Source organism: Gopherus flavomarginatus, chromosome 1 (genome assembly GCF_025201925.1).
Source record: "Gopherus flavomarginatus isolate rGopFla2 chromosome 1, rGopFla2.mat.asm, whole genome shotgun sequence".
NCBI classification, from domain to species: Eukaryota; Metazoa; Chordata; order Testudines; family Testudinidae; genus Gopherus; species Gopherus flavomarginatus.
Genome location: NC_066617.1, coordinates 175,056,680 through 175,080,013, shown reverse-complemented (window position 1 = coordinate 175,080,013; position 23,334 = coordinate 175,056,680). Strand labels below are relative to the sequence as shown.

General features: G+C 44.6%; 1 long non-coding RNA gene across 1 annotated transcript; it reads left to right on the top strand.

Annotated features, from left to right (window-relative positions):
* The first annotated feature begins 9,351 nt into the window (after window positions 1–9,351).
* Window positions 9,352–10,492, top strand: LOC127055751 (uncharacterized). Its single transcript, XR_007775605.1, has 4 exons — window positions 9,352–9,494; window positions 9,535–9,575; window positions 9,979–10,058; window positions 10,302–10,492. It is a non-coding gene; the product is annotated as an uncharacterized LOC127055751 (long non-coding RNA).
* Window positions 10,493–23,334: the final 12,842 nt, after the last annotated feature.

Genomic DNA, 23,334 nt, shown 5'->3' with positions numbered 1-23,334 from the left:
CAAAATGCATTAGAAATAGTTAAAAAAAAATAAAATGAAAATTATTTTGCCTGAAAGCATAGATTAAAATCACCAACCCAGAGTCAAACAAGACAAAGGTGCATGTCTGGGGGGGTGGGGAGGGGAGGAACGGGGACAGAAAATTATAACTCTTTCTGAATCTGAAATTCTAACCTAGTAGTCAAAAATGGTTAGGTGATGCCGCCATTTTCAAAATACAGTCCTGCATTTGGGTTTTTACAATATCATGCTGCGGTCACTTTTACATAGTTCTGGTTTGAACACTAACTTCTGTGGGAAAATGGCAGGCTTTAGGGGGTTAGTTGTCAGATGGACAGGCAGCTCTATGAGCTTGGAAGGGAGAAGTAGGTGTCACCAAATAGTGTTCAGGCAGATTCAAACCTATTACTGAACCTTTCACCCTATGCTTTTAGTGATGTGACAAAAATCACACGATGCTGACACCATCTTGAAGTGTAACAGATACAGGTTGTCCTTCTAAGAGGTATTCGTGGTATTTTTATACATATTACTGTAAGCATGTGACTCCTACACCCTAATCCAGACAAAACTATATACGCATAGAATCTAAACAAATCATCCCTCCTGGGCTCTGATTTATTAACAAGAAAAATACTTTCAAAGTAATAAAACTGCAGGCTTGACTGCATTTAAGGCCTCCTTCCTTGTTTCAAACCCTACCAGTCTCTCTGCATGATGACTACTCCTATTTCACTTATACCCAAATGGATTAACAAACCAGCCACACCGGTGAGTCAGCAAATGGTCTCTAGTGGAATCACCACCTGCTAAATGGTGTGGTTTTCAAGACAACACTGACAGCCAGTTTTATTAATAGATACACAAGGTTGCCACTTGACCTTATGCACTTGTTTGCAAGCATTTTGTTAGCACACCATGCCCAGTATTCCCTATGTTATGAGTGTGAAACACTGACAATGGTCATTAGGCTGTCATAAACAGATAGCTAAGGGTTAATGTCTCTTACACCTGGAAAGAAGTAATCTGAAACACTGACCAAAGGACCAATCAGGAAACAAGACTTTTTCAGATTTGGGTGGAGGGAAGTTTGTGTGTAAGTCCTTTGTCCTTGGGTCTTCTGCCTGCACTCTTTCGGCTATAAGAAGTGATTTCTGTTTCCTGCTTTCTAATCTTCTATTTCCAAGTTGTAAGTACCTTATAGTAAGGCAGTAAGGTTTCTATTGTTTTCTTTTGTATTTACATGGATATAGTTGCTGAAGTGCTTGTGTTTCCAGGACTGGAAATAAAGAGGGTGGAATCCCTCTGTTTAAATTCACGGAGTTTGCTTCTGTGTCTCTCTCCAGGAACACCTGGAGGGGGGAAGGGAAAAGGTATATTTCCCTTTGTTGTGAGACTCAAGGGATTTGGGTCTTGGGGTCCCCAGGGAAGGTTTTTGGGGGGACCAGAGTGCCCCAAAACACTCTAATTTTTTGGGTGGTGGCAGCTTTACCAGATCCAAGCTGGTAACTAATCTTGGAGGTTTTCATGCTAACCCCCATATTTTGGATGCTAAGGTCCAAATCTGGGACTAGGTTTATGATATAGGCAAAAGGCAAAATTGTAAAGAGTTTAATGGTGAGTGCTATGCACATGTACAGTCATGTATAATTTATATTTAGGGTTTCTGATTTTCGGTTTTAACTGACAAACTGATAAAACACTGGAAATCACAAATCATTGTTTATACAATAAACACTCAAAATGGTTGTGTATCTACAGGTTTGTCTACACAGATCAGTAATGCACACAACAGAGGTGTGATATCTACAGCGTACTGACATGTTGCACATTAATTGGTCTTTGTAGACCCTGCTAGTGTGCACTAAAGGTCCCCCAGTACACTTTAATGTAGTGCTGATCGAAATGCTACTATGTTAAAGCACACTGGGGAACATTAAAGAGATTACTCATTACCGTATATACTACTATAATGAATAGCGTATGTAATATACATTAGTTATTACAGTATATACACAAAGTCCCATAACTGCCCAATTTTTGGACATCTACATGAAATATATAAAAATAACTCCCCCCATATGACATTAATAAACCCCTAAAAACAGAAGCACTAAATGTACATATCTGCTGTCCCTTTGGGGCTACAGAAACACTGTTTTGTGCACATGTACATCAGGTGTAAATAGGGTAACAAATGCACACAAGTTTACAACTGACATTTTTCAGAGCCTCAGCCTTATGAAGTCCCCAGCAGTTCAATGCAGATATGAAACAATCTTATAGAGTATCTCGATTCATTGTCTTGGGGATGTGCAAGGCATCTTTGTATACTATTGCTTTGACTGGGAATGAATGGCTGAAGGCCAACAAACAATTCTGATACCAGAGGCTTCCTCATAGTAAATAACTAGCTAAAATATACATGGGAAGTTCAAACCTGACTTTAAATACTGAGGACCAGACTGGGATTCTACAGGGAGGCAGTGTCAAAGGTTAGTGATGAGGACTCAAGCCTGGGTAGCACACAGTTTTTGTACCCATTTCACTAGTTCAGTTAGGATGTGATTTTATAGTTAAATTGCTACAGCCCCTCCTGTCGATGCAGGTATATTGGCATCACGGTATTTATGCCGGTACAGGGTCTTCCTGTAAATTTACAGGAACAAGCTACACCAGCATAAACATTTTTATACTAGTATAACTGGACCACACTAGGCAGGTCTACTGCTTTCTCTATCTCTGTTTCTAAACCGATATAACAACAGCAGAACAAAAAACTGTGTGTAGACCAGTCGAAGTCAGTCTTCCTGGATTCTGATCCCCCACCTGTCACAGATTTGGGCTACTCACTTTAACCTCTCTTTGTCTCAGCCTCTCTGTCTGTAAAGAAGACTGTCATGGGGCGCATCACTCATTGTTAGTCTGGCACCTCCTCCTGGCCTCTCTGGGGATTATCTTAAGGCAGATGCCCCCTGTTTATGGTCTGCATATTGTTTCTGCATCTGCCTGCAGCCCCCCTTGCAGCCTCAGGAACCATAGTGCCCTCTTTGTGACTAAGCTCTCTGGCTGTGTCACCATCTGTGTTCTCCCCTTTGGGGGGTTAGAGTCTCAGTTCAATAATCATGCCACATCCCCCATGGCAAGTCGGAGGGACCTAGGCCTGCTCACTACTCCGGGTCCCAGATAGCAGCCTCCTGCTATGCCTCTAGTTCTTCTCACTGCTACTATGATCCCTTGGGCCACTTCCCCATGGCCCCAGCACCTTCTTCATCCTTGCCTCAGGGCATTCAGCTGATCAGTCCCTGCAGCCCACCAGAAATGCTCTTTGGCTCCCCTGGTCCCTGCCAGCAACTGCCCTGTCTATGGTGCTGGCTTTCTTTTAGCCTGCTAGGGACACAGTCCTCACCCCTTGGGGTTCCAACAGCAAGTGACCTCAACTCTGCCCTGCAGCTCTTTTTATGTGAGCCTGCTGGACTGTGACTGACGGCTCCTTGCAGTCTCTTTCCTATTGGCTGAGCGTTATGCAGCCTCTCTGGGCCACTCAGAGGGCTTACCTCCGCTGTTCCTGCTGAAGTTAACTCTTTCTACACCTGTGTGGGGCCAGTGCCCCATCATAGAGACCTAATAATACTTTCAGTCCCCAGTATTATAAAACACTTTGAAAATCTCATCAAGTTACTATACAAGTTATGGGCAGCACTGATAGCTTTTTCTATTAAGGTTATCCAACACTTTCCATTACAAAACTCAGTTTGACAAAATTATAAGCAACCAAAATCAAAGTGTTTGGGAGTCAAGTTTCCATGCTGGGTGTTTGCCTCAGGCTAAACCTTTATGAAAAATTTCAGCTGAAATGGTTTCCAAAACGGTCAGAGAAAGACACATTGTTTTGCAATATTAAAAAAACCTTATACATACTACGTTTTTTGAGAAGCCTGAGCACCCATGCTGTACATCAGAGACTTTAAATTTTGCAGGCTGGTGGCCTTTTTGTCAGGGGTGTTCCTTTTTATATTCCTGTGAAAATCTGCCCAAATTTGGCCAAGATATGTCTTTGAAAAATTGTGAGTTGCACAGACTCAGTAGAAATGTCTTAGCAGCTAAAAAGAGCCAGAGATTCTGTCATCATTGGACATGTTCTAGCCTTTCACAGCTCCAAATGCTGACTTAGACTGTGCATGCACCATCCCCATGTAACAACTGATCATGCTCAATCCTAGGGCTCCAGAGGCCAAATTGGACTTTCCCTGTAATTGCAGCTACTGTCTGTTCCAGGCCAGGCACTGGAACTGAGAGCTGGCAGCCTGTCTCCCCTGTGCTCTCAGGGCTCCCCCGTCTGCCACATTGGCAGCACGGAGGATATTGTCTGATTTGAGTGCAGAGGGGACAACAGCCAGACCAAAGTAGATTGGACAAGGAGCCTGGTGAGAATGGGATAGATATCTGTGTGAGTGTGTGCGGGGGTGTATGAGAGAAACCAGGACTAGGAGTTATAAGAGGAACTGGGTGCTGTGGGGAGTCTAAGTCTTCTTGGGCAGGAGATTGGGAGCTGGGGGATGGAGGCAGAGCTGAGGGGGAAATTGGAAGTGGGGACTGGAAACCAGTTGGTGGTGGTGGTGGTGGTGGTAGAGAGAACACAGAGCTCAGATGAGGGGCTGTTGTGGGGGAGCTTCAGACTGGCAATCGGATTGGTGGAGGGGAAATAACTGCAGAGTCATCATGGTGTATTAATTAGACACACCAGCAAAGATGGGTCCCATTGAGTTAAGCACTGGACCAATGCAGTATGAGATTGCTTAATCCTGATGGGTTTATACCAGTCACATGGGAGCTCCACCACTCTGGGAATGGGACCAGGGAAGGAGTAACTTGGTGTGGCAAGTTCCTCTTAGGTCCAGGGAGATTCCCTATTGGAGATCCACTGAAGCTATTGCTAGTCAGACCATTAACACCTCTGCAGCTGTGAACCCAGTCTGAGGATGAGCTCTGGAATAACCTTCTCCACTAGATAAAATGTTTACGATGAAATTCTGCTAGGGCAAAATCAGAGTTTTCCAGCCTCCATGCAAGAGTGTCCATGTACCATTAGCACGTTACCAACATTAGACTCTTTATAATAATTCCATGTTTTTTTGTTTGTTTTTAAATAGTGGACCTCTCCCATAGTGAGACCATATGGGATTTTTAAAAAAATCTAAAATGTATGTTAAAAATCAGATGCATATTAGTGCTTGTGGCCCCAGGTTAGATGTATCAATCATAAGTAGGATGACCAGATGTCCTGATTTCATAGGGACAGTCCTGATTTTTGGGTCTTTTTCTTATATAGGCTCCTATTATCCCCCACCCCCGTCACAATTTTTCACACTTGCTGTCTGGTCACCCTAATCATAAGTATTATGGTTATTGCCAGGACCGGTGCTAGGGGTTTGAGTGCCCTAGGCGCACGGCAACTTCGCCGCCCCGCGCACTGGTGCGGCGGCTCCAGTGGAGCTGCCGCTGTCCTGCCTGTGGACAGTCGGCTGCTCCAGCGGCTCTGGTGGAGCTGCCGCAGTCATGACTGCGGGAGGTCCACTGGAGCCGCGCGAGCAGCCGACTGTCTGCAGGCACCACTGTGGCAGCTCCACCGGAGCCGCCTGCCTTCCCCTCCAGCAAAATGCCGCCCACCAATAATTCTGGTGCCCTAGGTGATTGCCTAGCCCGCCTAAATGCAAGCGCTGGCCCTGGTTATTGCATGCAATCATTATAGACAGAGTGATGGTTGCCTGGGGGCCTTAAACGGCACTTTCTGACCTTAATGTGTCTGAATTTCTTTTAAATTTAATGTTAACTCTGGATTTTCTAAGTTTACAGTGCTTGTTACAGGGATCATTACTACACCTCTGTAATGCCTCCCACACTTTCCCTCAAATTACTAGGGCTTTATCTACTCTTAAAAGTTTTGCCACTTTAAGTATGAGGGCATAGTTAACACAGCAAAAGTCCGTGGGTATAGACCATTATACTGGTATAGAAGCTTTTATGTTATGGGTAGTATAGCTTATTTTGGTTTGGTGAATCTGCTATATTGTCATAAGCACTTTTATACAATAATTGTGCCTACACTAGGATTTTTATTGGTATAGTTGTGGTAACATAAATAAATAAAAAAATCAGACACCCTAACTGCCACAGCTGAGTTGATAAAACTTTTGAGAGTAAGACAAGCTTAACATGTACTGTCACCCTTAACTCCATTTACCTGTTTTTGTCTGGGAATATGTGTCTCATATATTATTTGTAGTTTGTAGAGTGATTTGGGATCTTTTTATTTAAGTATCTGTCGTCATTGTCAGTTATTAGTATGGAGCGCTTTCCTGAGGATAGAGGGCATTCGAATATTCCAAGAGTAGAGTTTCTCTTACGATAATCCATTCATGGTTTTTTCAGATTCTTTGTCCAATACAGGAGATCCCCTAACGTACAGTTCAGCAGGGAAAAATCCAGTCTAAGCTGTTTGAAGGGCATCATGGCAAGCTTTAGAAAACAGATGTGAATCCAGATAGTCTTTTGTATAAGAATCTTAACATCACAGTCAGATTTTTTTTTTAAAGCTTGCGTGTACCTAGGTCCTGCACCCCTGAAGTCAATGGGAGCTTTACCGCTGATCAAGTGGTAAGGAATCTGGCCCAAAATGCACCAAAACCATATCACACGTACAAATATTAGGTGCAAACAGAGATGCATGGTTGTGTAGGTGAAACAAGTACTTGCATTTTGAAGACAGATGTATGTGTACAGCTTTAAAAACACAGCCATTATTCTTTTAGGACTTCATCAACATCCTGTGAAGGACTGAGCTGAACTCACATTTTTAGCTTGTATAAGTAAATCATTGAAGTTGCAGGAACAGCTAATTAAATATTCAGGGAAGTTGTGGGTTTTTTTGGTAAGATATTGGAATTTTCTCAGTGTGTTGACCTCACAAGTCTTGGACTCTGGCACAATTGCAGTAAAATATAGTGTAACTGAGGGTCTGATTTAAGTACATGTGTAAATCTCTTTGCATTACAATGACAGTCTACCCTTTAATATGAACCTCATTCTGCTAATTCTTGTTTGGCCTGATAAATATATGTTCAGACATCAGCAATTTGCTACAGGATGAGATACTTGTTTCAAAAGAAGTTTTTTTTTCTTTATTTGCAATTTTTAGGGCAATAGGAATTCAGAATTCACAGTGGCTATAAAAGGTTTTCTTTTGGTGCAAAATAATGTGAATAGATTTAAATGATTGGAAATTGGTAATATCTTTGATGCAAATGTCTCATGCCTGTTGGGGGAGCTTTTGTTTCTGACAGTATTTTTCTGCTTCAGTTGCTAGATAAATGAAACTATCTTTAATTGAACAAGGGTCAATATTTCAAAAACAGTGGGACATATGAGTACCTACTCCCTTGGCAGGGCTTGAGAAGATAACCAATACAGTCATTGACAGCCCATACCAAGGCAGGTTTTGCATTCTAAGAATTGGTCAGATATTGACATGGGGATGAAGAATGATGGTGTGACAGTGTACCTCATAAGGCTTTATGGGGTGGGGGTGCTCATAAATGTATGTATGATATAACTGGAATAGGGTTTTGCTACATATGCCATGTAACATATCCATGTAAAGGTTATGATCTACTGGTTATGTTCATCCTAGTTGTATGCAGGCACCATTTGTGTGTTCAAAGTTATGAACATTGGCTGTATACTTGCTTGATTTCTAAGTAGCCTTAGGGCTTGGCTACACTGGAGAGTTGCAGCGCTGGTGATGGGGTTACAGCGCTGCAACTCACTGAACGTCCACACTTAAAAAGCACGGCCAGCGCTGCAACTCCCTGATTGCAGCGCTGGCAGTACCCCTGGTCTGCCTGGGGTATAGCGATTCCAGCGCTGGTGATGCAGCGCTGGTCATCAAGTGTGGACAGCAAAAGCGCTTTTATTGGCCTCCAGGGTATTAGGAGGTATCCCAGCATACCTTTTCAGCCACTCTGCTCATCGTTTCACACTCCACTGCCCTGGGCTCAGGTAAATGCCCCGGGAATTTTAAACTGACCATGCCTCCACGCCCCAAACAAGCCCCAGCATGGAACACTTCTGAGCTGCAGGACCTCATCAGTGTTTGGGGTGAGGAAGCTGTGCAGTCACAGCTGTGCTCCAGCCATAGGAATTATGATACCTATGGCCAGATATCACAGTCCTTGCTGCTAAGGGGCCATGAACAGGACGCGTTGTAGTGCAGGGTAAAAATAAAGGAGCTGCGCAGTGCCTATTGCAAAGCCCATGAGGGAAATCGCCCCTCAGGAGCTGCCCGCAGGACCTGCCGTTTTTACAAGGAGCTGGATGCCATACTTGGGTGTGACCCCACTGCCAATCTGAGGAGCACGATGGAGAGTTCAGAGCAGGGAGAAGTGGGGGAGGGTGTAGAGGAAGTTGATAGTGAAGCTGCTGGGGTGGAGGGAGACACCCCGGAGTCCCAGGGGGCATGCAGCCAGGAGCTCTTCTCAAGCCAGGAGGAGGCTAGCCAGTCGCAGCAGCTGGAACTTGTTGGTGAAGAAGAAGCAGAGGAGCAGGTTCCCGGTAAGCAGATTTTATTTTTAGGATGGCAATGTTTTGTGAGAGGAGGGTGGGGGTTATGGCTGCCTGCATGCATGCCTAGATGTGGAATAGCCCATGGATTTGGTCTATCACGTCTCTGTAATCGGCCTCGATAATCTCTTCAAAAGTTGCAGTCAGAGCGTGGGCAATGTGCCTGCGCAAGTTTATAGGGAGAGCCACCATGGTCCTTGTCCCAGTCAGGCTAACTCTTCCATGCCACTGTGCAGCGAGGGGTTGGGGGACCATTGCTGCACACAGGCAAGCTGCATAGGGGCCAGGGCGGAATCCACATTGCTGTAGAAGACCCTCCCTCTCTTCCCAGGTAACACGCAGCAGTGATATATCTAGCAGTAGAAAATCCTGTTGAGAATGTAAGGATATAGTGTTCAGTGCAGGTCCCTGCACTCTGCTTTCACCCCGGGCAGGTCCCAAAGACTCCCTGCATTCTGCTTTCCCCAGTGCAGGTCCCAAAGACTCCCTGCACTCTGCTTTCTCCCCGGTGCAGGTCACAAAGACTCCTTGCACTCTGCTTTCTCCCCGGGCAGGTCCCAAAGACTCCCTGCACTCTGCTTTCTCCCCGGGCAGGTCCCAAAGACCCCCTGCACTCTGCTTTCTCCCCGGGCAGGTCCCAAAGACTCCCTGCACTCTGCTTTCTCCCCGGTGCAGGTCCCAAAGACTCCTTGCACTCTGCTTTCCCCAGTGCAGGTCCCAAAGACTCCCTGCACTCTGCTTTCTCCCCGGTGCAGGTCCCAAAGACTCCTTGCACTCTGCTTTCTCCCCGGGCAGGTCCCAAAGACTCCCTGCACTCTGCTTTCTCCCCGGGCAGGTCCCAAAGACCCCCTGCACTCTGCTTTCTCCCCGGGCAGGTCCCAAAGACTCCCTGCACTCTGCTTTCTCCCCGGGCAGGTCCCAAAGACCCCCTGCACTCTGCTTTCTCCCCAGTGCAGGTCCCAAAGACTCCCTGCACTCTGCTTTCTCCCCGGTGCAGGTCCCAAAGACTCCTTGCACTCTGCTTTCTCCCCGGGCAGGTCCCAAAGACTCCCTGCACTCTGCTTTCTCCCCGGTGCAGGTCCCAAAGACTCCTTGCACTCTGCTTTCTCCCCGGGCAGGTCCCAAAGACCCCTTGCACTCTGCTTTCTCCCCGGGCAGGTCCCAAAGACTCCCTGCACTCTGCTTTCTCCCCGGGCAGCTCCCAAAGACCCCTTGCACTCTGCTTTCTCCCCAGTGCAGGTCCCAAAGACTCCTTGCACTCTGCTTTCTCCCCGGGCAGGTCCCAAAGACCCCTTGCACTCTGCTTTCTCCCCGGGCAGGTCCCAAAGACCCCTTGCACTCTGCTTTCTCCCCAGGCAGGTCCCAAAGACCCCCTGCACTCTGCTTTCTCCCCGGGCAGGTCCCAAAGACCCCCTGCACTCTGCTTTCTCCCCGGGCAGGTCCAAAAGACCCCCTGCACTCTGCTTTCTCCCCAGTGCAGGTCCCAAAGAGTCCCTGCACTCTGCTTTCTCCCCGGGCAGGTCCAAAAGACCCCCTGCACTCTGCTTTCTCCCCAGTGCAGGTCCCAAAGAGTCCCTGCACTCTGCTTTCTCCCCAGTGCAGGTCCCAAAGACTCCCTGCACTCTGCTTTCCCCAGTGCAGGTCCCAAAGACCCCCTGCACTCTGCTTTCTCCCCAGTGCAGGTCCCAAAGACTCCCTGCTCTCTGCTTTCCCCAGTGCACAGAAACCCCGGTAAACCCTCAGGCAGTTCCCCTTCCCAGGTGAAGTCGTGGCAGAAACACTCACCCCATTGCTCGCCATGCCTTCGCTGCCGTGGCCTGTCTGTGCTATGTTTGGTATGTGTAAAAATGATGCTACAAATTGTCTACAAAGTCCTTTGGTGTGATAAAGAACAATGTAGCCTCTGTATTAAATGCTTATATTGCTGTTGCTTTAAGTGACCTTGAATACTGCAGCCATCTCACCGCCTGTGCAAAGACTACAGAATTTGAGGAAAAAACCTAGAAAATCAGAAGAAGATTTGATCAAAGCAGTTATGGACCAGTACGCCAGAGACAGTAAAAAGCTGCAAGAATGGCGAGAGAAAGTGCATGACTGGAGGCAAACAGAAAGCAGGAGAAAGGAATTGGCTACCAAGAGAAGCAGGAAGCAGGCGATAAGCCTCCTGGCTCGCCAAACAGACTGTATGCAGTCTCTCGTAGCCATGCAGGCAGATCATTACTGTGGTAACCCCCACCCCTCCCAAAGCTCTCTCCCTTGTTCCCCAGTGTTTGCACAAAACACCTTTCTCCAGCAGCCTGGTTCTTACCACCACCAGCTGCCCCCAACACCTGTACGTTCACCTACCACCCCTGAGAACTACAACTCTTACCCTATGCACTCAACCCCCATCACTATGCAGCCTATTAATCCTGAAGTGCAGCAGGCATTGAACAGCAATCCAAGCAGGACATATTCAAACCTCTGAATGTACAGTCCACCACCCTAACCCCCTGACTTTTATGTACTGTATTTGGAATAAATGAAATAAATGAAATACAGTACCCCAAGGGAAAAACTGGCAGTGCAAAGGAACCAAACATTACTGTTGGCTTTCAGCCTCAAATTGCTCCCTTAAGGCATCCCTAATCCTTGAAGCCCTTTGCTGGGCCTCTCTAGTAGCCCTGCTCTCTGCCTGTGCAAATTCAGCCTCTAGGCGTCGAACCTCGGAGGTCCATTCCTCACTGAATGTTTCACCCTTTCCTTCACAAATATTATGGAGGGTACAGCACGCGGATATAACAGCGGAGATGCTGCTTTCCCCCAAATCTAGCTTCCCATAGAGACACCTCCAGCGTCCTTTTAAACGGCCAAAAGCACACTCCACAGTCATTCTGCACCGGCTCAGCCTGTAGTTGAACCGGTCCTTGCTCCTGTCAAGCTTCCCTGTATATGGTTTCATGAGCCATGGCATTAAGGGGTAAGCGGGGTCTCCAAGGATCACAATGGGCATTTCGACGTCCCCTACAGTGATCTTGCAGTCTGGGAAAAAAGTCCCGGCCAGCAGCTTCCTGAACAGGGCACTGTTCCGAAAGATGCATGCATCATGCACCTTTCTAGGCCATCCTGAGTAAATGTCGGTGAAACGCCCATGGTGATCCACAAGCGCTTGGAGAACCACAGAGAAATACCCCTTGCAGTTAATGTACTCGGATGCCAGGTGGGGTGGTGCCAGAATAGGAATGTGCGTCCCATCTATTGCCCCTCCACAGTTAGGGAAACCCATTTGTGCAAAGCCATTCACAATGTCCTGCATGTTCCCCAGAGTCACGGTTCTTCTTAGCAGCGTGCGATTAATGGCCGTGCAAACTTGCATCAACACTATTCCAACGGTCGACTTTCCCACTCCAAACTGGTTCGCCACCGATCGGTAGCTGTCTGGAGTTGCCAGCTTCCAGATTGCAATAGCCACCCGCTTCTCCACTGGCAAGGCAGCTCTCAATCTCGTGTCCCTGCGCCGCAAGGTAGGGGCGAGCTCAGCACACAGTGCCATGAAAGTGGCTTTTCTCATCTGAAAGTTCTGCAGCCACTGCTCGTCATCCCAGACTTCCATGACAATGTGATCCCACCACTCAGTGCTCGTTTCCCAAGCCCAAAGGCGGCGTTCCACGGTGCTGAGCACGTCCACTACTGACACAAGCAATTTAGTGTCTCGCGCGTCAGGCGAAACAATATCATCATCGCCTGACTCCTCAGTGTCACTTTGGAGCAGAAGGAATAGCTCCACTGCCATGCGTGATGTGCTGGCAACATTCATCAGCAAGGTCCTCAGCAGCTTGGGCTCCATTTGTAGCAGAAATCACGCTGCAGACTCACAATGGCGCCAAACTGCTTGGAATGTATAGCAAAGCACCACGGGGGGTTGGAAAAGGAAGCAGAAAGACCCGCACCCTTCCGTTCCCTTCCCACAACCCACAGCACCAAAATGGGACGAGGTGCTCTGTGGGATAGCTGCCCACAATGCACCACTCCCAACAGCGCTGCAACTGCTGCAAATGTGGCCACACTGCAGCGCTGGTAGCTGTCAGTGTGGCCACACTCCAGCGTTGGCCCTACACAGCTATACGACCACAGCTGTAACTCCCAGCGCTGCACATCTGTAAGTGTAGCCATGCCCTTAGTTAGAACATTTGGTCACTTCTTGGGAAAGGAATGTGCAAATTAGGTGCTCAGTCAGAAAGCACTTAACAGACAAAAGAGCTTGGAAGGCTCCAATCAACATCAGAAGTTTTCCTGGAGACATACAAGATACCATGTGGACAATGGCTTCTGCCTGTAAAGACTGAGTCATGTATGGAATGTGACTTGCCCAGGTGACTCCAGAACTCTGTCTTGGAGCTGGACTGTGCAAAGGAGTGAGGAAGGGGGTCTCCACCCACTAGAGAAAGTCTATTTAAACCCGTGGGAGACCCCCTCCATTTTGTCTTCAGCTGGCTAAAGAAGGAGCCTCTCCACTCCCCCAGCATACTTAAAGGAAACTGAAACAAAGGACAGTAACTACAGGGGGTGTAAGTGATTGTTGAACCCAGGCTAAAAGAAGATTAGCCTGTAAAAGGGAGCATTCTTGAACCGGTGAGGATCTTATCTGTATTTAGTTTAATTAGATATAGATTTGTGCATTTTATTTTATTTGGTTGGTGACTTGCTTTGTTCTGTTTGTTACTACTTGAAACCACTTAAATCCTACTTTCTGTATTAAATAAAATCACTTTTTACTTATTATTTAACTCAGAATATGTATTAATACCTGAGGGAGCAAACAACTGTGTATCTCTCTCTATCAGTGTTATAGAGGGCGAACAATTTATGAGTTTACCCTGCATAAGCTTTATACAGGGTAAAACGGATTTATTTGGGTTTAGACTCCACTGGGAGTTGGGCATCTGAGTGTGAGAGACAAGCACACTTCTGTGAACTGAGCTGCTTTCAGGTAAACCTGCAGCTTTGGGTCTTTGTTGGAGCAGACGGGAGTATCTGGCTCAGCAAGACAGGGTGCTGGGGCCCCGAGCTGGCAGAGAAAGCAGGAGTAGAAGTAGTCTTGGCACATTGGGTGGCAGCCCCCAGGGGGGTTTCTGTGAGCCAACCCGTCACAGGTGGCACTTTGTTCATCTACTGTAAGTGGTCTATGGATGCAGTCCCTACAGCTCAGCTGTGATTGCTCTGAAGTCAAAGACCCCAGGCTTCACTTTAAAGCAACAAGGAGATAATCCCAGTGTTCTTGCCAGCATTCTCTCTCTCAAGAAGAGGCTGTAATGTCCAACAGTACATTTGTGCATAGTGGCTCCCACATACCATATGAAGCCAAGTTCAGTTCTATTAGTCTGAAATCATCCTGTAAGAGAAGAAAGCTAGCTGCAGGAAAATAACTTGATCCAGGTCATGACTTAAGCCACTGTTAATGTTTTTTACTAACATATATTACTGTTCAATAGCCCAGGGCTCTACCTTCTACCCAGAAGAATCTTTCAGAATGCATATCCACCAACATATGTATACCAATGTAGGTATGGACACCTTAGGGAGACTAAATGCTTTTTGTAGACTGATGGTTGGATATTGGGGGTGTTTACTGCTACTTTGTTTTGTAGTAGTTTTATTAATTCAGGTTTTTTTCCAACTATGGCAAGAGTACTAGAACTTTGGAAAGGAATGCCTGTTTGTTAAACCAAAATAAAATTAATTCTATCGGGGAATACTGCAGAGACAATTATTTTACTTAAGGTCAGGACTGATTGACATTCTAGAAATTATATTTAATTTTTTTTAAAATTGGATAAGAGTAATAAACTGAGCACTGTGACAAAAATGCCTTTGGAGGAGCACCTATGCTACTTCATCATTAAAAATATAGACCAGCATAGGCACCGATCTTAGACTCTGTGGGCCAAATCTTGAGATTCTTGAAATCAAATGGAGTTTTACCTCTCTGAAGTGAAAGACATCTCACAGTGTAGCTGATTGTTGAGGTATTCCATAACATAGGGAGAGTATCACTATCTCACACAGCTGATCCTCATCTGGTGTAAAGTTCTTTGAAATCACTGTAGCTGTGCTGATTTACACCAACTGAGGATCAGGCCACTAGAATCATAAAAGTGCAGAGCTAGAAGGCACAAAATTATTTAGGCTGAGCATCCTTCCCTTTCCCCTGCTTATGAACTCTTTGAAACCTTTTGCATGTATTTTTATTTCCCCCCTAATAAAATTCTTATACTCCTTCCATAAAGATCCACATTCTTACATGTGGTCATTGACTTCATACTACAGGAGGAAATAATCTTTTCTATTTCTAGGTCTTTTAGCATAGGGAATGCATCACTCCTCCATCTGCATAAAATTTGCCTTTTGGCACAAGAGAGCAACTGATAGCTTAGTTTAGTTATTTATTGAATCTTTAACCCTGAATAATCATGTACCAAAAATCCATTTGCCAAACATATAATCCTGTAATATCAATTGATAGTTTATAATTAAAAAAATTATACTCATTTGTATTTGGCAAGCATTAGTTTTATTCTCCTGTTTAGAAATGAGCTGAAATCAACACAGCTGTTTTTATTTAAACAACATATTAGGTGCTGTTGGGGATATAACTCACCATTTTCACTACGTATGGGGTCTGCTAGTCAAGATCTCTCTTTGTATACCAGTGGCACTTAAAACTTCAGGACAGCTCAAGGAATATTATTTTGTTAGTTTGCACCTGAACCAGCAGAAGAAGAATAAAAGTTCTCTTTCCATATGCCCATCTGCTCCTACCGCACCAAAATGTTTTGCTTCACTTATAAATGGCTTGAGTCAAAAGTTTTCCAACAAGATGTTTTTCTATCTGGAATTGCCATTTTGTTGAAATCAAAATGTTTTGCAAGAATGTGTCCATTTCAATGACATTTCATTTTGGAAAAAAATTGATATAAAACCTTTTAGCATTGTCTAAATGTTCTGTTTTGACTTATCAGAAATTCTGATGTTTTTCATCTGAAGAGTTTATATTATAAATATAGAAGTAAAAATGTTTCAACTTTAACAAAATAGAACATTTCAATTATCAAATGATTTTTTTTTTGCAGTTTCCATTTTGCGGAAAATTAAAAACAAAAAATACCCTTCCTATTTGGAATGAGAACAAGATTCAAAATGTCAGAATTTCTCACAGAACAAGATGTTTTGACTAACTCCACTAGTGACTGTGTAGTGGATTTAAGAAACAAAAAGTAGAACTATTTAGAACTAAGTTTAAAATCAACTATCTTAAAAGAATATTAAAGTTGCCAAGTCAAGGACTCAAAAGTTCAGAAATGCCAGAATGAAGGTGGGCAGAGCACATGCTATAATGCAGAAGGTTTGTATTCATGGATCTCAAAACAAATTTAAGGCTTCCCTACCAGATATGGTCACATGAGAGGTCACTTTTTTGTTCAACACTTCTGTATAGAACTGAGTTTGCACTACATTTTATTGATTGTTTGCATTACAGTAGTAGTGGCTAAAGGCCCCAACCAAGATCAGGGCCCCTTTGTGCTAGGCAGTGTACAAATACATATTAAAAAAACCCAGCTACTGCCCCAAAGAACTCTCAAACTAAATAGATAAGACAGACAGATGATGAGAGCAGACACAGAGGCACAAAGAAATGAAGTAACTCACCAAGTAATCAAGATGACACAAGGTAAGCCCAAGTTCAGTAGCAGAGCAAGGTCTAACATCGTCGCTTGCCTTAGCCATGTGATCACCCTGCTTACCATCTTATCTCCTATTATTATTATTTGCATTACTTAATTCTGATTTTTGTTTCTTTCAGTTAGCATGTAGATAGGAAAGAGGGAGACATTTTATTTAATGGTCAGTGCTTTGGAAGGGCCAGCTAGATTGGCAGATGTTTAAAAAAAAAAGGCATGGAAGGTTTTTGTTCAAGCTCCACTGAGAGGGTATCAATTACTGTTTTTAAAAAGAGCATAAGAGCTCCTTACAACTCCCTGCAGCCCAGAGATCAAATGTGAAAGGATAAGACGGTACAACCCAAAGGGACAAGGAGTCCCATAGTTCATGTATTGTGTCTCTCTCAGGCCTATCTTGAAGTTCTGACCCACTTCAATCTGTAATGCTACCTCACACAGTTCAGGGGGCATATAGGGAGGAATTTCCCTGTCCCGAGGTAGTGCAGGATCAGTGTAGAGCAGTGGTTCCCAGACTTGTTCCGCAGCTTGTGCAGGGAAAGCCCCTGGTGGGCCGGGCCGGTTTGTGTACCTGCCACGTCCACAGGGCAGGCCGATTGCAGCTCCCAATGGCCGCGGTTCACTGCTCCTTGGCCAATGGGGGCTGCTGGAAGCAGCAGGGGCCGAGAGATGTGCTGGCTGCTATTTCCCACAGCTCCCATTGGCCCGGAGCAGTGAACCGTGGCCAGTGGGAGCCGCGATTGGCCAAACCTGCACCAGGGGCTTTTCCTGCACAAGCAGCGGAACAAGTTTGGGAACCACTGGTGTAGAGGTTCCATTTCCCCACAGCCCCTGGTGTAGGGGCAGAGGTAGACCAGCTCCAAGGTAGTCATGCAGAGGTTGATGTGAGCTACAGCAGCTCTGGAAGTTACGTGAACTTACTCCAGTGTTCAGTCCTGAGGGGAGGTACAAGAGTAGCTTAAATCCAGTGTTGTCCTGCTCCTGTGCTGTGCAATTTGTGCTGTCCCCCCTGAGATGCACAGCACAGAATCTAACTGAATGGGTCTGTCATCAGGCATCTAATCTCCTGATAGTCCACTGAACTTGGAGCCAGATGTTTGACTATTAAGCCTATCAGAATTCAGTTTGGCTCTGCAGTCTAGAAGTCAGGTAGGTATATTATAGCCAGGAAAATGCAGACCTTTACAAACACAGTAATCTTTTTCCCAAGATCACTGCTGGGTTGGAATGTGTATGTATATAACTCCTCTCCTCTCCAACAGCTTTTGCAATAAGAATTGGTTGAGCAGATTTGTAAGCACTGAAAATGTCAAATTCTATACTTGAGTAAATGTTCCTCCTGCCTCCTCATGGTATGTGGAATTGTTCCTGCCTGAAATTCCTCAGACAGATGCCCAGTCCAATGTGCGGCATTTAAATGCCTTCCAGTGGTGTGCAGATAACCAGATGACTGCTTATGCACTTTCCAATGTGGCCACACATTTTGGATGCCCTGCTTGAGATCTCTCAAAATGAAGGCATCCAAAATGAATGTCATCTTAAATATGACTGTAAGCAAATACTTGAAGGTACTGTAATTTCATCCTGAATGTTCTGACGATGTGAAATCAGCACAGGTTTTCCTAATGAATGATAGCACTGATATACAATTATGAACTTTCTCTTCCTTCCACTGAAAAGATAATAGGAAGACCTGGGCCGTGGAGGATTTATAGGTTTAAATCCCAAAAAATCCCACAAATACAACACATAAAAGAGAGATCACAAAAACCTACTTTGGGGCAACGAGCTTCCCATTCTCTGCAATCACTAATGATAAGTGGATATCAGAAGGTTTAGATTAACACCCAGACACTTACCTCATTAGTTTTTATAACTTGCAAACACGGGCTGGATATCTCAGAAGATATGAGAGAATCTAAGGTATTGTGATTCTGTTTGGGTCAGAAAACACCATAACAAAATCAAAAACTTTTCAGACAGTATTTTAGCACTTCCCTTTCTGCTCCCAGATGGATTCAAGGAGTGAAGAAAGGAGTCTTCAAGGAGTCTGCTTCTGCGCAGACATCCTGGGATTTCACAAAGCGGAGTGGCTGATGCAGCACATAAATTGAGAACGCACATTTACATAAACCAGATAGTAAAAAGAATAATTAAGCAAATCATTCACAACGCATAAAGTATTCAGAGAATTACACCTTTTTATCTGTTTGCAAATTATAGATCAAGTGGGACCTGGTCTGCTTGAAGCTAGTTTATGTGATTGCAATATAGCAAATAACAACAATAGAGGATTGTGAAACATGTACATTTATTCTATATTCCAAACTAGTGAATTTCTTCATCCAATGGTTCTTGATCCATAGGTCACTTGGAAAACGTTTCTTAAGAATGTCCAAAATTCTTCAGTCCCACATGGTTTCCTTCTCCTGTTTTCACCACACACATAAATCTTCATCCCTCATTGCAGGGCTTCTCCTCCATCTCTTCATCCCTGAAGAGCCTCCCAGGCAGGAGCTGCTCTTTCTCAGGTCTCATTGAATCCCTCCATACTCTGAGGGAAGATTGCTCCTTATTTTCCATGGCACTCCTTGCTAGTATGCTTTGCTGTAGCCTTGCTACTATATTTTCCGCTGCATGCATCCGATGAAGTGGGTTTTAGCCCACAAAAGCTTATGCTCAAATAAATTTGTTAGTCTCTAAGATGCCACAAGTACTTCTGTTCTTTTTGCTGATACAGACTAACACGGCTGCCCCTCTGAAACCTAGTACGAGTCTGTCTTCCTGGGCTGGGAGGCTTGCTCCCAGCTGCAGTGTAGACATACCAATGGTGACTGTTTTTTTGGACCACTGTATAAGGTGGTGTGGCCTTCTAAGCACAATGCTAGCTCACTCTTCTTCCAAATGGAATTGCTATCAGAAAGGTCATTCTGATCAATAAGTGATTGAGAGGCTCGTGCAAGAGGCTCCCTATCCAAAATTATCTTGCCTCCATTGATAAGCTTTGGGAATGCACACCTTCCTGCTTGTTGACATAGTACATGTCAGTGGTGATGCCTATAAATACATTAACTATGAGCTGTTTCAGGGATGGCTGATAGGGCAGTGGATTGGGCCGTCAGGGTCTGAGTTTCAGGATATGTCTATGGAGACTGAACCTGTGAAACACGTGGGAGTCATGTACTTGGAGGTCTAGTCAACGTGCACCCCAACTGGGATTGGGGGCGACTGTGACGGTAGGAGAGTGGGAAGCAAAGAGTGGTCCTATAGAACATTGTCTATATAGTGGGAAGTGACAATGAAGTAAAGTGCCCTGGATTACTGAGTGGCTTTTGCCCAGATTTAGAAGGCACCAAACATGGGAATCAGTCTCCAGTAAGATTGATGGGCTCTTGAAGCCTTTATGGGTACGTCTATGCTACAGCTGGGATTCGGAAGCCTACTCAAGCCCCAGGTGGCTAGCCGGAGCCTCTGCCAGAGCTGCAATGTCCACACGGCTATTTTTTGCAGGCTAGCTCAAACCTGCTAGCATGAGTCTGTATCTCCAAGCTATATAGACCCAGCGGTGTGTGTGCATGCATGTGCTTCCAAGATAAGGGCCAGATAGATGTGCTAAATAATTATATCCTACTCTACAAAGAGTTACTGCAAGAAGCTGGATTAAGAGAAGATCTAGATTGAAGAATAGTTCTATTCACTCTCCACATTGGCAGCAGATAAATAAAGCAGGTGGCTGTGGGTGCACTCCTTTATACATAGTCGGGCAATGATGTTACCTTCATGCACCCCAATAGGCATGGCCTTTCAAGGCCGTTCAACAGCTGAAAACCAGAGTGCTATACCCCACTTGTAGCAGATATTGTTTTTATAACCTGATTGGAAAGTGTAAGTAAAGATCCCATACAGCACAAAAGAATACATAATTTGAAGTTTGTTTTGATTAGTTGCCTAAATCACATGGTTAAATCTGCTGCAGATTTAACAACCAATAGACATATCCTCATATTTACCAGAGCTGTCCGGAGGACAATAATTCCATTTCATACCAACCTTCTGCAGTATCAAAGTTTGTTTTAATTTTGCATCAGAATGAAAACAAAACCCTTCTTTGTATAACTCTTCTGCCCCTCTGAGTTGGCAGCAACAAAGGCTAAGTTCAGTATCCAGGGGCTCCATTTCAATAAACATAATGCAAAACCAGCTCGATCACCCACCCAGTGACCTGGGACAATTACATACCCCCCCCGGGTGCCTCTAGGAGGTGATACTTCCCCACTCGCAAGCACGAAGTCTGAGTGTAGCAAAATCCTTTTATTAAAGGAGGGAAACAATGCGGCATCACGTTGGAGAAACACCACAAACAGGATTATAACACAAACCATCAGCGAAAACCCACCTTCAAGTATGATTGGCAATGTCCTTTCCCCCTTAGGGTCTTAAGTCCAATCACCCCAAAATCCAACAACCCGAAAGTCTCTGGTCAGTGCCACCCCGGAGTTCAAAAGTTTATCTGCAGAGTTTTATCCCCCCAGCCAGGTGGAAATGTGGGGGGGGGGCACACACACACACAGGATGTTAAGGGGCACCTTACGTGGGCCAGGGCCAACTGCTCTGCCTCTCCGTGGAGTTCTGCTGTAGCCTTCACTACGACCAGCTCCACTATACCGCTCCTCCAGCCGACCTGTGAGCCACTCCAGCTATCCCCGCAAACCGCTCCACTCTGCTCACTGTTCCATGGGCTGCTCCAACATGCTGCAAACTGCTCCGCTCTGCAGCTGCTTAGTGATAGATCTTCAGGCTCCCCCACTAGTTAGCACAGCACTCAGTGATTTCAGCTCAGTAAGCTTAGCGCTTTTAGTGATTTCAGCTCTTAGTGATTTCAACTTGTAGTAGGGGAACCCTGGTGCTGGTGCACCATTGGCCCAACATGAATTCAGCTCAGCAGCCTTTAGATGGACTCCTAATGGAATCAAAATTAGCTCTACTCTTCAACAGTGGAGACAGGAAGATATGCAATTGGTGTTCCAGGCCCTCAAAAGGGGCCCATACCACCAGGTACACACACTAGTCTCCAACCTTTCTCATTTCAATGGATTTTGGCACCCATGTCCCTTGTCTAGCAAGTGCTATTTAATTGATATTAAGACAACTCTGTCATAAAGCAGTCTCATAGTTCCTCATTCACATAATCAGGGTGACAACACTTTATTCCTCCTGCCCCAATAACAAAGAAATTGGGGATCCCAGAGCTGTCAAAATAACCATCCCAGGCTGCCGTGGGCTATGCTAGATGGGGTGCGTGTTACAATGCAAATACCTAAAATTCCTTTCCACACTCCCCATAATTCACGACCAGATGTCAGGGTAGAGCTCATCCTGACTCTGCTTATATTTGCAATAACAAAACAAAAGTGTGTCAAAATGACTATTATCAAACTGAAAACCTGAGATTTTCAACCTCTCTCTTCCCCCTTTCCCTTTCATCCAAAGTGGCCAGAGAGTCCTTGACCACAAAAACCTTCCTGACAAAAACTTTGCTGAAACTGATGTCTCCATGAAACATTTCAGATTCAACTAACCATATTTTGACAAAATGTCATGCAGTTGAAAATGTTGCAACCAGTTCTAATGTTTCTCAATAACACTGCTGGCATTACAATTGGAGGAAGTAGCTTCAAAGTGACTAGCAGCCTTTTACATGAGAAGAAATCTCTTCATGCAGAGGATGGCCATGCATCCCAGTGGCAAATGGCAATCTTGGCCATCCATTCCATGTACATACTCCAGTTAAAATTATTAACTATATTTGATAAAACATAATCCTATTTGAACATACCCTGCACAAAATGACTGAATTTGTATACTGTATTTGTGTTGGTATTTTGATAAGAAAAAGGAAAGGTAGGGTTCTTTTCTTTTAAAACTTAATCCGTTCTTTACCAGAGCCAACATCATTTTGAAAACAAGTTTCATGCAATACGTTCAGTAGCAGGGTATGGATCAGGGTACTTTCAGTGTTATGGAAGCCCCTCAGTGCAGGGGGTTACAATGTATGGTAAATAAGTTCATTTACTCTACAGAGACTCCTAACAGAACCTAGGTAAAATGGTCAAAGATGATGTTTCACCCTTCATTCTGAGCTCCTTGTTTCTTGTATTATTTCAATACCTAATATGTAGTTATTTTATGACTATAAACAAGACCGGAATAAATACTGACAATGACTTTTAATGGTGTCTTTTCCAGCCATAACAAAACTCAAATGAAGATTGAATCCACTTACTGCATCTGTTAGGCCTATATTTAAATGTGTATGCTGAAAAACAGTGTACTGAAAAGCCTGACAACAAGGTTTCTTTTTTCCCTCCCTATAGGATTAGTTTGATAAAAGAGCCTATTTGAGCATAAGACTCTGACACTTGTGTGCTTCCTTTCCTCTCTTTTAATTGTAATCCTTTCAAAGTCACTTTTTCTCCTTTATGTCTATTACCGCTCTGTATGGCGATAATTCACATCCCTTTACACATGAACCTAATGCTTCAAGCTAAGTGGAATGGGCCTATCCAATTTGGTGTTAATACGTACAGGGTGTTTTGCAGCCTCACCTGAAGTTAGCAAGAGATAAAAAGATTTATTCCCTAGGTATTCAAATGGTAAAAGAACTTATCTTATCTTGTTTAATCATAAAGCTGGGTTTATAGCATGCCTAAAGAACAAGAAAGTAAAAAATGGAGCCAGGATTATAGTCAGCTCAAGGGAGTGTGGCAAATATTATTGGGGGAAAAAGTACATTTCATTCTCTCTTTTGTCCCAGTGAATCAAAGACCTTCTGATTGGTAGTGTCACATACTACCCATCAGAAAAGAATTAAGTGGCCAGGGAGAATGTGCTTTTCTATCAAAGAGCTGGCAAATTGCAAGATGTAAAAGCCCAAAGGTCAGTGTAAATCTCCATATCAGAGAGAGAGTAGAATGGAGTGGAGGGACGGGTGGGGGGAGAG